We start from the raw sequence: 16052 nt of genomic DNA, 5'->3' as shown, positions 1-16052 counted from the left end.
GGAAGTGGTAGGTGGGAAGCACAAGGCTTGTACTTGCCCGGGTGTAATAGTTGGAGTAGTTTTCGTGTTCTTGCCCAAATCCCCTTCAACTTGAGAATGGGGACTGCCCACTCTACTTGAGGACTCAACTTGCACCACCTTCTCCTCAAAACCATCTATCCTCGCCGTCAATCCACCCACATTCGCCGTTAATGTCGACAATTGACTAATGATCATGTTCATTGAACTCACCAAATATGATGGTTCATCCCCTTCATGAGTACGGTCTCCTTGATTAGACAGTATGACCCGCAAAACTAGCAAACATTGTTAGTAATAAAAGACTCACCGCACTCGTATTGAACTTTCACTACTTACCACACTCCGTGCTCTCTCGAATTTGTTTATGAATCGCTCGTCCACTCAAATACACACGTTGCTTATCCTTTGTGGCAGAATGGATTCTTGTTTAGATGAATGACGGACGACTCAAAGCAAAACGGACGAGAGCCAATGAAGTTTCAACGAAATTAAAATGAAGAAAAGGTTGAAAGAGATTAGGACGAAAGAAATTTTGGCACGAGACTAGTAAACACAAGTAGGAACAACTACCAAATGGCTACTAGTTGCGAGACACAAGAAAATGGAATGCTAAAACTAGAAAATAAATAAAATTTTGGGCCCGGGTAGGTGATAACTTGAAAACCCGGCCGTGAAGCCCTAATTGATCGAAGGTATCAATTTGAAACAACCAGATTTTTAAAGTTCTATACTCTTTTTTTTGTTCCCTACTAAAGGATTAGGGACACAAACAAACAAGCAATCCCACGGATTTTTTTTTGAAATTGAAATGAATTAGAAGTGAAAGAAATTGAATTAGGATCGATTCAAACCTCAGTTGGGAAGTACCCCACGTACATCAAAGTACGTCTAAGCTTGGATAATGTACGTCCAATACTTTAATGTATGGGCTGGTTTTGACCCCGTACTTTGCTTGTGAAACTTTTGTAACTTTCTGGAAAAATATAGTAATGTACGCCTAAGGGGCCAGAAAGAATACGCCCCATATTCTTAAGGACGTGAGGACTGTATGCCCACACAATGCAAAGAATGAGCTTCAATCTTCGGGAAATGTACGCCCTCTTCTACGAGGAATGTACGGGACGTAATTATATGTACGCCCAAGTGCCTAGGCCGTACTTCTTCCGTATTTCCACCTTAGCTTACTAGAAAATTTGAACAATGTACGCCCTCTAAGTATTGGACGTTCTTGTCGCGACCCAAACCGATGGGCCATGACTAGTGCCCGAGTTGGACACTCGTATACGAACCTGTTAGATATAATGAGACTGATACTAAGGACAATGTGGAAATATGTAAAAACATGTTGTAGACTCATAATGCCATATATCAGAATGAACCTGTCTCCTAAGGAGTCACAGTCACCCAAACATAACAAAATACGCAAGCCGACAAGGCTGCCAATATACACGGGAATATCCAAAACGAACTACATCTGTATAGCTGCCCAAACCATATACATAACCCACACATGTCTACAGACCTCTAAGAGTATAACAAAGCCTATATCAAAGGATCTGTACCAAAATGACTCAAGCTCCGAAATAATAGAGCTCTCCAAGCAGCTGAGCAAAAGTCCTAGACCGGAGGATCACCGAACTGAGTGTCTTTACCTGCGGGCATGAAACGCAGCCCCCAAAGAAAGGGGGTCAGTACGAAAAATGTACTGAGTATGTAAATCATGAAGTACAATAAAGAAGATCATGACTGAGTAAAAGATGAAAGGAGGCAAGTATGACAATCAAGGATACCAAGGCATCTGTGCCTTATGAGATGAGAGTCATGCATATATATAATATACCGTACCCAGCCCTTTAGTGAGGGACTCGGTGAAATAATCATATATATACTGTACCCGGCCCTTTAGTGAGGGACTCGGTGAAATAATCATATATATACCGTACTCGGCCCTCTAGTGAGGGACTCGGTGAAATAATCATATATATACCGTACCCGGACCTCTAGTGAGAGACTTGGTGAAATAAAGCCATAACAATGTGCATGAATAGAATATTATGAGCAATCATGTACAAACTGAATCATCGTTTGAGACTTGATAGAATAATTAGAATGAACCAACACTTGAGAATCAAGACAACTGTCATGTCAAGTACCACTGAGAACTAGAGTTCATTGGAGTCATGTATGTATGTCATTCGCTCACTTTATGTAATTCATGCCAAAGAGAAGGAAGGGATAACTTTACATACATTAAAGCTTATCTATTCGCTCAACTTCTACTTCTCGAACTCGCAAATCTACAATCAAGGGAATTCATACTATCGTTAGGCTCGTTACCAAATACTTATCCGAAGCCTTCAAATAAATCTTCCTAAAAATCTGCCAAAATTTCGGCAGCATCTGCTCTGTTTATATGCCTAGCCCAGAATCCCAACTCAGCAACCAACAACAACAACAAAAATACCAACATTAATCATAATATTTCCAATACCAAAATACTTCATAATCATCCCACATGGTGTTTGTCCCATATTTCCAACACAGAATTATCTTAAAACTATTTAACAACTCCAACTCCATAAACACACCAAGATTAACGTTAATAACAAGAGATTCATACCTTTCTCTCGATAATATCGCTATATCTTCAGTTCTCCACCTTGAGCTTAAGCCACAACGCACCGCTATATGATATTGTAGTCGTAACTATACGCTATCTAGACCGGAATTCGGGAATTATATTTGATCCGGGCTAAAATTTGGTGTTGAGAAGTTGTGCGAGGTTTCTAGAATTTTTGGGGTGTTTTGGATGAAGAGGGGGGGGGGGGGGTAAGTCCCCCTTATATAGAGTTCCAGAATCTGCCCAAACCGACCTAAAATTTGGTCAGTGCGTTCGCGGTGCCTTCTGGCGCATTCGCGCTAGCTTAATTTTCTGCCTGCGTGTTCGTTCAGTAAAAAGGTCATAACTTTTGATTCCTATATCGTGTGAGGTCCCACGACCTACGGTTGGAAAGCTAATTCAATTATCTACAACTTTCAGTGTTGGTGTAACTCCAAATTCCAAACCTATCATGGCATTTTGGCCTCCTCAAGTCGGATCATCCGAAACCGTATCCTTAAATCCCAACATGTCGGCCCCACCTTAGCTTACGGTTACGGGGGCTTTTCATCAAGTAACGTATGAACTAGTTTACACTATACGATCTCAAAATGTCATATATATATATATATATATATATATATATATATATATATATATATATATACACACACATATATATTTATATATATATATATATATATATATATATATAAATATATATTCTTATGCTCAGATCATATAATCTTCATCCCTGGCCCGGGCCTGAAATTTAGTCAGTGCGTTCGTGCCTTGTGGTGGTGCGTGCGCGCTGAGTTGGCCGCTTGCGCGTTCGCACCACTCCCCGGCTCATTCACGTAGGCTATTTTCCTGGCCTGCCATCCCAACTTGTAACATCCACATCTCCTTACCCCAATGTCCTATTGAGGAGCAGTTTATTGTGTTGGAAACTAGACTTTATGAACCTCACTCTGGGCTTTTGCATTGTCTCAAAAATCGTCATGTTCCAAAAGATATCCTTCCAAATACTTCTCATACATCATCGTAAGCCCTTATAACCATAATATAGGCGCATATCACTTCAGATCGCAATTAAAACAACTAACACCTAACGAACCTCAACGTCCAAAATAATGAGGTGTAACATCCTCCCCCCCTTTGGAAACATTCGTCCTCGAATGTTGTAGTTTACAACCTATAACACCTCCGTTGGTTCGTTGCCTTCCTTTTAGAATCCGATCACTGTACCTTTATGCTGTATATTGATCAATTTCTTCTTGTTCACTCTTAACTCCTTCCTTGGACTCATCTATGCACTTGTTCACTCTTAACTCCTTCCTTGGACTCATCTACGCACTCCATCACCTCTTTGTTCTTATATGCCTAATCAAGTATCAGCTCGTATCCCACTATCATTCTGTTTCCCTTATCATAGTCTTGGCTTGCCATGCCAAACCGCTCGTCGTCTTGCAAGTACTCCTTTTTTCCTATTCCTTATTTCCCTATTAGTAGGCAGCTCCCTTGCTCAAATGTGGCGCCCTTTTGCGTTTACTCCTTCGGTGCCGTCTCGGATTTTTCCTTCTTGTATCCGTTGATTTTGGATGCACACTGTATTAACTTTTTGTAGTTCATCAGTTAGGCTCTCTAATCCTTTACATCCTCATCACAGCCGCTCTCACACTGATACCCCAAATTGTTATAGCCCGCATTTTGTACGTTCGGATAATTCAAGATAATTGTGAGAAGTTAAGGGCAAGGCTATATCTTGATCTTGTTTAATTCATAAGTTGTTTACGAATATTATTTATGAATATTATTGGCATGGAAATATTTAGAAAGGCTAAGGGTAAAAAGGGAAATTCACAAGGTGGCACATGGTAATATTGTGGAGGGCTAGGGGCAAAATGGGAATTTCACAAAAGAATTCAAGAAAATTCTTGAATGGACCATTTTGGCCATGTGGCCGTCCAAGTTAAGGTGGGCTTGGCCCACATGGATGAATTATGTAGGCATATATATATGACTTATTAGTCATATTTCTCACACAAACTCTAGAACCTTGGAAAGAGAAAAAAAAAAAAAAAAGAGAAGGGTTTCGGCCATGGCTCCCAAAAATTGACCAAGAAAAATTATTTCTTCTAGTATTCCAAGCAATTGGAAGGTTCTCTTTAACATGGAATGGTTCTTGGAGCAATAAAACTATTTAATTGTGCAAGTTCACAACCTTAGCCAAGCCAAGAAGTTGAGTGAGAAAGGTATGTGTTCAATCCTCTTTTACATGTGCTATGGATGATTTGTATATGTTATAGCATGAAGAAATGGATGAAATTCATGGAACTAGATATGTTGGGGTGAAGCCGTGTGGATGTTGTATGGTATTGAAGTGACGAATTGATTTTACTTAGTATTTTAATTGTTGTTGTGGTAGATTCTATGATGAAAAATGAGGATTTAATGGTTGGAAATGAAGTTGTAATCGTTTGTCGATTATGGAAGAAGTTAATGTGACATTAGTATGGTTCCTTATAATGATAAGAATAGAGTTGCTAATGTGTAGGTTGTAAATATAATTCATGAATTTGAAAGTGAGACATGTGTTTGGAAGATTGTATGTTGGGTTGTTGTGATTGAATTTGAAAGAAGGAAATGTGTAGCTATTGTTTTTGTTGAATTTGGAAGGCTTCGGGTGAAGTAGTTTGTTGAATGGGTTGTTTTGAATATTATGTGAATTGTTTGAAGTATTCTTGAATCATGTTGGAATAATTTCGGATTAATATTTGAATGTAGGATCATTGGTGTTAGCTTGAATATATGTGATTAAATTGGATATAAATGAAATGTCGTGAAATATGTGACAAGAGTTGTTAATGTTAGAATATACTTTGGGATTGGTTGTTGAAGTTGTTAGTATGATTGTTGGTAATGTTGTTAATAATTTGGCCGAGTTGAATTCTCAGATTGTTGATTATTGATTTGGCCGAGTTGGATTCTCGGGGATGGTGTATTTACAGGGGAAATGCTGCCGAAATTTCTGTAGACAAAGTGTTAGTTCAGGATAAGGTTCTTGGACATCTACATCTAATGTTTGCTATTCACTAATATTGTTAAAGATTTTGGAAAGGCCAAGACTTAAGTTTGGATTAGCTAAGGAAGCAGACAAGGTATGTAAGGCTTACCCTTTCTTTCTTTTGGCATGATCTTTGTGAAACCAACATGACAAAGTATATGTATGATTTCAAAGAAATTCCTATTCTTAGAGCCATTAGGATGGCTAATATTCTTGACTTCTATAAGCTATTTCATATGATTTTGATGCGTATCTATGATGTCCGAAGATCTATTTGGTGTGTTTCCGAATGGCATTCTAAAGATAGTTGATATGACTAAAGTTTTGATTTTCAAATGCTAGCATGTTCGATTATTCCATTGAGTCTTTGATATATTTTGATACGTACATATGGTTCCAAAAGCTCTATTTGATTTGATCCGTAATGATATCCGAACGGTACTTGATATGATTGTTGCTTTGATTTTCCAAAAATGTCTTTTGAAACGTTCATAGAAGGTTTTGTACTTCAAACGCTCATAATTTTCTTATACTAAGTCGGATTGACCCGGAACTTGTTTCTGAGCCATCAGATGTCGATAAGTGTACGCATCTATCGAGTCTTGATTTATGTGCGTATGGTTTTGCACTATTATGTTCGTGCAAGCCTCTGTATGTCCTTCACTGCGCCCCGGGCCAGGTTCTGTTATCGTGCGCCTCCTCTGCATTGTTCACCGTGTCCCTCATTGGAGAGTCAGGCTTTGTTATATGTATATCTGTATATGATGATATGACGATTTGGGATGGTGGCCAGGATGGCTATTCACCACGTCTCTCCCTAAAGGGTCGGGATCTGTTATATGCATATGTGATATATGATGTCTGCATATATGACGACTCCGTTCACCGCGTCCCTCACTAAAGGGCCGGGATCTGTTATATGTATATATGATGCATGATCTCGGTATATATGATGACTTCATTCACCGCGTCCCTCACTAGAGGGCCGGGATCTGTTATATGTGTATATGATATATGATGTCAGCATACATGATGACTCCGTCCACCGTGCCTCTCACTAGAGGGCCGGGATCTGTTATATGCATATGTATATGATGACATATGATGTCGGCACGCATGATCTGTGTTTGGAAAGTAAGTATTTTGGTACTCTAGATGATTTACTCACTTTCTGTACCTCTTCTGACATATGACATCGGTATGCATGATTTGCGTTCGGAAAACAAGCACCTTGGTATTCTGGTTAATGTACTTACTTTTTGTACCGCTCTTCCGATTATGATTCCGTTTTCTGTATTTCATGCTTTACATACTCAGTACATATTCCGTACTGACCCCCTTTCTTTGGGGGCTGCGTTTCATGCCACGCAGGTACACCCAGATGAGTTGAAGCTATTATAGAAGATGTTCCAGCGAAGATGGCAAGCTCCATTTTCTCCTGGAGTGTTGCCAAGTCAGAGTATATGTGCTATGATTTCTGATTGGTTTTAGAGACTTTGCAGACAGAGTCGTGGGTATAGGATGTCAGTCTTGTAAGCGGCTCCATCAGCCGATATGTCATTCTGTGTTATGTGATAAATTCTATATGATTACAGATTTTGTTTGATTTGAGAACAACGAGAAAGAATATTTCTGAAATCTTTACTATGCGTTTCATCCTTATTTGATAAAAAATTCCAAAGGAATTATGTATTGTCACGACCCGACTAGGGGGCCGCGACGAGCACCCGGTGCTAGCCCACTCGGGCACCCTCTTAGCTTACTCTTATGCTTACATCTAGGTGAGCCACGTAATTAGACATACATTTCCATTCATTCATCAACTAGTCCCATTGGACGACAACATCTTTAATCATCATAGGCATCTGTGCCACCACAATGTACATGGGCCGACGAGGCCAACAAAATGACATACAAAATATAGGCCGACAAGGCTGGACATATCTAACCATATACACGTGACTACGAGCCTCTAAGAAGAGTATAACATATCACATGAGTGGGACAGGACCCCGCTATGCCCATGATTACATACACAAAAGAATAAGTACCCAAAAGCTATGGCTCCGAAAGAAATGGAGCTCTGCTATGCAATCTCTAAATAAGCAGCTATGGATCAAGTCTGTCTCCCTGTGCACCTGCGGGCATGACGCAACGTCCACAACAAAAGGACGTCAGTATAAAGAATGTACTGAGTATGTAAAGCATGATCAACATCGATATAAAAGCATAATGAACAACATATGAAATAGCATTGGAGGGGAGACAATAATATCATCGTCATAGTGCTTACCTGCGTTTCGTAGGACTTTCCATTTTTCATTCGTATTAGTACACCTACGTCATCATCCGTATTCCATAATAGTACTCGTACCATACTTGTGCTCATATTCGTATACATGTCCTTATTCGTATTCTTATACATAGTCTTATCACATTCATATTCATATTATATACATAGTCATTTCATATACATAGCATTTACATAGCATACCCGACCTCTTAGGATCGGTGTTTCATACATACTTGGCCAACCAAGGCTCAAGGTTACTCATACCTGGCCGTACCAAGGCTTCAGGGTTATCCGTACCATCTGCAGAGGTGTGCGCGCGTTTCGTAATCGTATACATACTTTATACATATTCATATACATATATCCTACCCGGCGTTATAAGCTCGGGGTGTCATTATAGCCCTTCACAGGCACATGTAAGTATAATAGCCCGTAGGCACCTTTAGAATCATTATTATTATCATCGTCATCACTATCATTATCATTTTCGCTACATCTATATCTTATGGTTACTCGTCATATAGGGTGCGTAGTACAATCGTAGCACATATCGAGGATCGTGAGCTTATGAGCTCAGAGTGTCAATCATTTGAATACAACAAACTCATGTAGAGGATTTAAGAGTTTGGCCAAGGAACCATGCCTTATGAAAGAAGGGTTAGCCTTACATACCTTTTCGTCGGACTATTCTACACTTGCACGTTTCCTTCCAATGCCAGCGTCTATACCTTCATTAATATCATAACAATGGCCATTAGTCATTCACATTATCCACATTATCTAGATTCCTTAATTTGCCTCTAATTCACCCATATTTATGGTCATAACATCCAACTTCGTCCATTCATCTAAAGTGTCTAGTTCATGATCTTAGTACCATTTATAATACATTCATATCACAACACAACAACATTCATGATTCAATTCAAACTATTCCTCAAAATGTCACTATTCATCATTCATGACCTACTTGACCATATTTTCTACAATCCATGTATTTCAACTCTTCAATACCTTAAACATCATGTAAAAATCCTGAATCTTACCTTAGAAGTTATAGGAACAAGCTTTGGTTGATAATACTCCACTTTGAGCAAAACCCTAGTTTTTCTCCATTTGGATTTCTTGACCTAGATGATCTTTGATGATGTTCTTACTCCTGATTCACCTTGTTTTATGTTGTTGATCCTCAAATATCCTTGAAAACTTGTATAATAAATGTAGAGAGAGGTTTTAGAGAGAAGTGGTGTAATGTGGAAATGAAATAAAACAAGGCTTGGTTCCCTTATTTAATGAATTGCAAAATCTGTGTTGAAGTGAACAGTGGTCGTAAACTGAGTTTACGACCCGTCCTCCAGTTTAGGGACCGTCCATCATGGGCGTATTTAACCATATCAGGACCAGAAACTTTAAGTTGCAACCATGGTGATTTACGACCATGGTTTACGGTCCGTAAACCAGGTCGTATTCTACCATTTCCTCGACTGGCAGAAAGTTGAAGTCTTTCATGCCAGTTTACGACCTTCCAGTTTACGGCCGTATACCATTTTACGGTCCGTATTTGCACTTTACGACCACTGGGCAGATTTCAAAACTGCAATTTTTCATATTTCATAGACTTCTCATTTTAATCATCCATATCCATGCACATGCATTGCTCACCTCACCTTGCCTTATCTTAGCCAACTTTCTCGTCTTACGTCGGATTCCTTTGAAATCTCGCCTCAGGTCATCAAACGTCGTTTCTTGCTCATGGACATCATGCACCCATACCTATCACTAGTTCATTCACTTGCGTACCAACTGAGAATTTTTCGAGGAGTAACATGTATGTAATAAGAGTCAGAGGGTTCGCTCGGCTCCGAATATGGGGTCGGGTGCCCATCACACCCTAGTAAAGTTAGGGTGTGACAAAGTGGTATCAGAGCAAGTTTGTCCTCGGGGTTGTCTGCAAAGTCGTGTCCAGTAGAGTCCTGTTTATGGGTGTGAAGCCGGCCACATCTATAAACAAAAGGTTGTAGGGCATCTAGGGATTGTTGACCTTCTTTCTGTCTTAGGATCGTGCGATAGAGCCAAGTCATAGGAAAATGAAATTTCTTATATAAGTCTTACATACGACGGAAGGAGGTAAGTAATGATATGGAAAGTTATAGAAGCAAGCATTGACATGTTTGTTCTGTTACTTAAAATTGGAAGCTCTGGGTGGCTGGAATATGTCGTATGACTATATGCCCTGTGAGGCATTGTTGGTATTTGCTGTGTGTGGATTCTGAATAGTAAGAACTGTAAAAGAAGATTTTGCCAGAATTGTTCAAAAATCAAGTATACTTGTGTCGGGAAATGTGAGGGAAAGAAGTAAAGAAAAATTTGTAGTAAGAACTCAAAGATGTTGTGAACCAAGAAGTTAAGTGAACTCGGATCATAAGTTACCATAAGGGTAACTGAACCGCGAAGGATGATAAATGGTAAAGAAACATTACGTACATACGTCTTTGGATAAATATTTGGAATGAAAGATTAAAAGGGATAGTGATAAAGACATAAAGAAACAGGGGGCGAAGAAAAGAGAACACCAAAGGCCGATGGACATTTATAGCATGGTAAGCGAGGCTGCAACATTGTAGATAAAATAAGAGTAAGGAACAGCCTGTGGCCATATCTGATCGTCAAGTGAAGATTGCGCGCCAAAGACATGGCTTCTGTTAAGGTGTGATGACGAAACAATAACAGAGGAGAGATGATTTGGGAAGGACAAGGATAATGAGTTGGCATAGCGGATTAGAAAACCCATGACACGGCATGAGGACTCATGTAAAGACCAAGGAGTTCGATTATAAAGGAAATAGGGTAAAAGATAAGGAATGAGCATGAAGAAAAAGACAACTATGAGAAGGAACCCCCCCCCCCCCCCCCCCGAAGTATTATGACACCCCATAAGATAAGTTGAACATTCGAGGACGAATGTTCTAAAGGGGGGGAGGATGTTATAGCCCGCATTTTGTACGTTCGGATAATTCAAGATAATTGTGAGAAGTTAAGGGCAAGGCTATATCTTGATCTTGTTTAATTCATAAGTTGTTTACGAATATTATTTATGAATATTATTGGCATGGAAATATTTAGAAAGGCTAAGGGTAAAAAGGGAAATTCACAAGGTGGCACATGGTAATATTGTGGAGGGCTAGGGGCAAAATGGGAATTTCACAAAAGAATTCAAGAAAATTCTTGAATGGACCATTTTGGCCATGTGGCCGTCCAAGTTAAGGTGGGCTTGGCCCACATGGATGAATTATGTAGGCATATATATATATGACTTATTAGTCATATTTCTCACACAAACTCTAGAACCTTGGAAAGAGAAAAAAAAAAAAAAAGAGAAGGGTTTCGGCCATGGCTCCCAAAAATTGACCAAGAAAAATTATTTCTTCTAGTATTCCAAGCAATTGGAAGGTTCTCTTTAACATGGAATGGTTCTTGGAGCAATAAAACTATTTAATTGTGCAAGTTCACAACCTTAGCCAAGCCAAGAAGTTGAGTGAGAAAGGTATGTGTTCAATCCTCTTTTACATGTGCTATGGATGATTTGTATATGTTATAGCATGAAGAAATGGATGAAATTCATGGAACTAGATATGTTGGGGTGAAGCCGTGTGGATGTTGTATGGTATTGAAGTGACGAATTGATTTTACTTAGTATTTTAATTGTTGTTGTGGTAGATTCTATGATGAAAAATGAGGATTTAATGGTTGGAAATGAAGTTGTAATCGTTTGTCGATTATGGAAGAAGTTAATGTGACATTAGTATGGTTCCTTATAATGATAAGAATAGAGTTGCTAATGTGTAGGTTGTAAATATAATTCATGAATTTGAAAGTGAGACATGTGTTTGGAAGATTGTATGTTGGGTTGTTGTGATTGAATTTGAAAGAAGGAAATGTGTCGCTATTGTTTTTGTTGAATTTGGAAGGCTTCGGGTGAAGTAGTTTGTTGAATGGGTTGTTTTGAATATTATGTGAATTGTTTGAAGTATTCTTGAATCATGTTGGAATAATTTCGGATTAATATTTGAATGTAGGATCATTGGTGTTAGCTTGAATATATGTGATTAAATTGGATATAAATGAAATGCCGTGAAATATGTGACAAGAGTTGTTAATGTTAGAATATACTTTGGGATTGGTTGTTGAAGTTGTTAGTATGATTGTTGGTAATGTTGTTAATAATTTGGCCGAGTTGAATTCTCAGATTGTTGATTATTGATTTGGCCGAGTTGGATTCTCGGGGATGGTGTATTTACAGGGGAAATGCTGCCGAAATTTTTGTAGACAAAGTGTTAGTTCAGGATAAGGTTCTTGGACATCTACATCTAATGTTTGCTATTCACTAATATTGTTATATATTTTGGAAAGGCCAAGACTTAAGTTTGGATTAGCTAAGGAAGCAGACAAGGTATGTAAGGCTTACCCTTTCTTTCTTTTGGCATGATCTTTGTGAAACCAACATGACAAAGTATATGTATGATTTAAAAGAAATTCCTATTCTTAGAGCCATTAGGATGGCTAATATTCTTGACTTCCATAATCTATTTCATATGATTTTGATGCGTATCTATGATGTCCGAACATCTATTTGGTATGTTTCCAAATGGCATTCCAAAGATAGTTGATATGACTAAAGTTTTGATTTTCAAATGCTAGCATGTTCGATTATTCCATTGAGTCTTTGATATATTTTGATACATACATATGGTTCCAAAAGCTCTATTTGATTTGATCCGTAACGATATCCGAACGGTACTTGATATGATTGTTGCTTTGATTTTCCAAAAATGGCTTCTGAAACGTTCATAGAAGGTTCTGTACTTCAAACGCTCATAACTTTCTTATACTAAGTCGGATTGACCCGGAACTTGTTTCTGAGTCATCAGATGTCGGTAAGTGTACGTATCTATCGAGTCTTGATTTATGTGCATATGGTTTCGCACTATTCTGTCCGTGCAAGCCTCAGTATGTCCTTCACTGCTCCCCGGGCCAGGTTCTGTTATCGTGCGCCTCCTCTGCATTGTTCACCGTGTCCCTCATTGGAGAGCCGGGCTCTGTTATATGTATGTTTGTATATGATGATATGACGATTTGGGATGGTGGCCAGGATGGCTATTCACCGCGTCTCTCCCTAAAGGGCCGGGATCTGTTATATGCATCTGTGATATATGATGTCTGCATATATGACGACTCCGTTCACCGCGTCCCTCACTAAAGGGCCGGGATCTGTTATATGCATATATGACACATGATGTCGGTATATATGATGACTTCATTCACCGCGTCCCTCACTAGAGGGCCGAGATCTGTTATATGTGTATATGATATATGATGTCAGCATACATGATGACTCCATCCACCGCGCCCCTCATTAGAGGGCCGGGATCTGTTATATGCATATGTATATGATGACATATGATGTCGGCACGCATGATCTGTGTTTGGAAAGTAAGTATTTTGGTACTCTGGATGATTTACTCACTTTCTGTACCTCTTATGACATATGACATCGGTATGCATGATTTGCGTTCGGAAAACAAGCACCTTGGTATTCTGGTTAATGTACTTACTTTTTGTACCGCTCTTCCGATTATGATTCCGTTTTCTGTATTTCATGCTTTACATACTCAGTACATATTCCGTACTGACCCCCTTTCTTTGGGGGCTGCGTTTCATGCCACGCAGGTACACCCAGATGAGTTGAAGCTATTATAGAAGATGTTCCAGCGAAGATGGAAAGCTCCATTTTCTCCTAGAGTGTTGCCAAGTTAAAGTATATGTGCTATGATTTCTGATTGGTGTTAGAGACTTTGCAGACAGAGTCGTGGGTATAGGATGTCATTCTTGTAAGCGGCTCCATCAGCCGATATGTCATTCTGTGTTATGTGATAAATTCTATATGATTGCAGATTTTGTTTGATTTGAGAACAACGAGAAAGAACATTTCTGAAAGCTTTACTATGCATTTCATCCTTATTTGATTTAAAAGTCCAAAGGAATTATGTATGTAATAAGAGTCAGAGGGTTCGCTCGGCTCCGAATATGGGGTCGGGTGCCCATCACACCCTAGTAAATTTAGGGTGTGACAAATATTTGCTCAATATCTCTTTAGGGCTAGTAAATAAAACGGTTATGTTCCTCGAGCTATCCTTCCCAACTCCCTTCCGAAATCAATCATAAAAAATTTCCACAATGCGTATGTACATAATGTTTCCTCACTGTTTTCATTATTCTCCGATGCATATCAATTGGAACAACCTATGATCCTAGTTCAACTAATTTCATAGCTCACCACATCTTTGAATTTCTACCAAAACATTTCCCCTAATTTCCTTTCCTCAACCTCGCGATACAATTCCAGAAGCATAGGGCTATAGAAATTCTTACTTCATTATGACTTTCTTGTAACGTAAATATATTTATCCACTTCATTACGACTTTCTTGCAACGTAAATATATTTATCCTCGATTTCTTTGTACCGGCGATTACCTCGTCAGTCATTATTCCCATTTAGATTTTTAGCGTGCCCTTCCTCCTATTGCAGTCGGGCACAATTTCATGTTGATGGTTCCGATAATTACAATAGTATATGCTCTCCTATTTAGTGTAATTAGTGATCCGAGAGGTGCTTCCTAGTATCCGGTGATATGGCCGAACGACGCTCTTCCTTCCTTTGAAAATCGCCAAACTGTCAACCATTGCTCCTTTTGCTACCATTGTCATCTCTTCCCTGTCGTCCTTCCCATTATCCTATGTGAAATTATTTTGGATACCTTCCTTATTATTTTTATTACTCTTTAGAATCCGCCGGGCCTAGAAATATCACATCTCACGTCCGCATGAAGTATTTCTTGATCCATCGTAGTTTCTTTCCCTTTTTTTTTCTTGTAGTTTTCTTATCTTTAATTCATTTCTAGTCCCTCTTAATACCTTCTTGATCTGCCATTAGGTCCAGAATCTTGGCCTCTTTAAGCTACATCCTTCTTTCTTTGGACTTTTGACAATGCTACACCTCCTTTCAGAATTAGATCTGCTCTTCCCCCTTTTTAAGGGCGTTCTTATACACTAATAACTCCCGAGTACCGGTAGTCATTGGCCAACCCTAATGAACTTCCAACTTGGTTGGTCCCTCATAATACCGGAGTTCTCTCATTGTATAGCTTGACTTATTTTTCTTTCTACTAGTCGAGGGTTTTGCATTTTAACGAAGCGCTTACGCATTACAGATCCACTCTCGCTGCCTTCTTTAAGGACTTTCTACTTCCATATTTTATGACTAAACATTTCCCCAATCAACGGGTTAATGGGAACATTGGAATTTATCAAAACATTTTACAGATTGTTTGGTCACAGTTTGCTCTTTTTATCCCTCATCTTTTTCCATAACTATTATCACTGAAATTCTTCTTACTCTAAGTTTTCGGTTTCACTTTGCGTCTACAATATATCATTGAGAGTTAATCTGCTACACTCTTCCACCTCCACTATCAATCCTTTTATGCAGTTAGCTCACTTATCCGAAATTTTCCTTGACTACTTATTTGCGTCCGACCTATGCGTTGTAGTTCTTCCAGTGTTCTGCCACTTCTTGTTCATATCATGAAATCCCTGCATTATACTTTCTTCTCTCCACCCTGAAGTCCAGGAAATATTCCTTTAAACGCGCAAATCCGTTCTATTCTTTAACCATCTTTAAGAAGGCTTCTTCGTGTTTGAGGTAACCATGTCAATATCACTACACATTTATCCCTTTATATACCTCTCGAGAGCTGGAAATCCCTTAGCATCGTTGCAATGCCTGATCGTTCTTTCTCTTACTTTCCATTCCTATTGGTGATTACTATCCTTTACTCCCACTTATCGAAGTCTATTCTCTGACCCCACACATTCCTCTTTTGTTTCCTACTACCACACTTTATCCCTTTCGCATGCCTACCTTCGAATCTCATTCAAATAGTCCCTTGCCTTGCCCACCGTCCCTCGTGGAAACTTCACTCTCCCTCGTTCCTTACACTTAAGACATTCTAAC

Source organism: Lycium barbarum, chromosome 8 (assembly GCF_019175385.1).
Source record: "Lycium barbarum isolate Lr01 chromosome 8, ASM1917538v2, whole genome shotgun sequence".
NCBI classification, from domain to species: domain Eukaryota; kingdom Viridiplantae; phylum Streptophyta; class Magnoliopsida; order Solanales; family Solanaceae; genus Lycium; species Lycium barbarum.
This window is presented reverse-complemented; position numbering follows the sequence as displayed.